Source organism: Sinocyclocheilus anshuiensis, unplaced genomic scaffold (assembly GCF_001515605.1).
Source record: "Sinocyclocheilus anshuiensis isolate Anshui unplaced genomic scaffold, SAMN03320099.WGS_v1.1 scaffold248, whole genome shotgun sequence".
NCBI classification, from domain to species: domain Eukaryota; kingdom Metazoa; phylum Chordata; class Actinopteri; order Cypriniformes; family Cyprinidae; genus Sinocyclocheilus; species Sinocyclocheilus anshuiensis.
In genome coordinates, this window is record NW_015555734.1 from 1,006,899 (window position 1) to 1,008,111 (window position 1,213).

At 30.0% G+C, this 1,213-nt stretch overlaps 1 protein-coding gene across 1 annotated transcript in view; it reads left to right on the plus strand.

Annotated features, from left to right (window-relative positions):
- Positions 1 to 1,213, plus strand: part of LOC107673009 (protein shisa-7-like) — a 29,928-nt gene that overhangs the window by 10,209 nt on the left and 18,506 nt on the right. The gene's annotated exons all lie outside the window — the stretch shown is intronic.

A 1,213-nucleotide genomic window follows, 5' to 3' on the forward strand; every position in this document is an offset into this window, starting at 1 on the left:
CATTTCATTACACAAAATAATGTTCTTTTTAGCAACATCATATGACCCCTTTAAGATTTTATTAATATTTTTAATATTTAAAATAAGGGAATATTATTAATAATAATGTATTATAATATATTAATAAGGGAAATTAATGGAAACATTAATTGTTAGCACGAAATTGACAATCATGAAAGGGGACCATCTTGCCTCGCTCCTGAGGTGAAATGAACTCCTCCCTTGGGCTGTTTTTTAATGTGTTTGTTTGTTTGTTTTTGAAAAAATACAAATGCTAAATTAAATATTCTATGTACATTTATGCATTTTGAGTGACAAAAAGTAGTGAATAATGACCTACAAATCAGATAAAAGAATCCCTGTTGAAGAGATTTGAATTACACTAGAATTCAGATAGAATTATTCAGTTTAATTAACCTATATATTATGATGAATAATGAAGATATTTGAAATGCACATCTAATTTATGATATTATTAAATAATAAGTTCATGAATAATAATTATTAAATTAAAAAATACAATTATTGTAGAAGCAGCAACATGCCACTGGGGACCCTCTGCCCCATTTCTGAGGGGGGCATCTCACTTTAACTTTTCACTTCAAAGTAAAAATGAAAATTAATATTTGTTATCAAATCATAATAATGATTTTGTGTGTCCACAAATCTCCCATTAACAAAAAGACATAGAAACTTAAATTCACAGGTCACTATAATCCAGTGACAAAAGTGAAATACATTAACCCCAAAACTTGTAATGTTCAGATGAAAAGTCAAACATAACCATCCACTAAATGTGTTGAAAAAGAATTGTCTGTTCCTTTATCCATTATTTATCCAACACTGATACAAAAAGCCCATTAATCGCATGTCAACAGCTATAACTTGAAACAAAGTGTCCTGGGTCAAATATTCATGAATATTAAATGTTTTTTTAAATGTAAACTAATGTTATCCTCGTGGACCAGGTTGCAGTTGGCTGGTATTGTTGCATTATATGTCATGCAGAGTTCCTTTCATGTTTCCATATCAGCTTGAATCTTGTGAACGGCCAACTGTGTAAATTCAGGACAAGGAAGAAACACAGGGAAAAAGCAATAGCCAAATGATGAAAGGGCATTTATGAATTATTTAGCACAGAGCTGTATATGATGGCATTAGAATGAACAGACGGTGTAAAATTTTCAACACATTGTGGAGCAAAAAAAAAAAA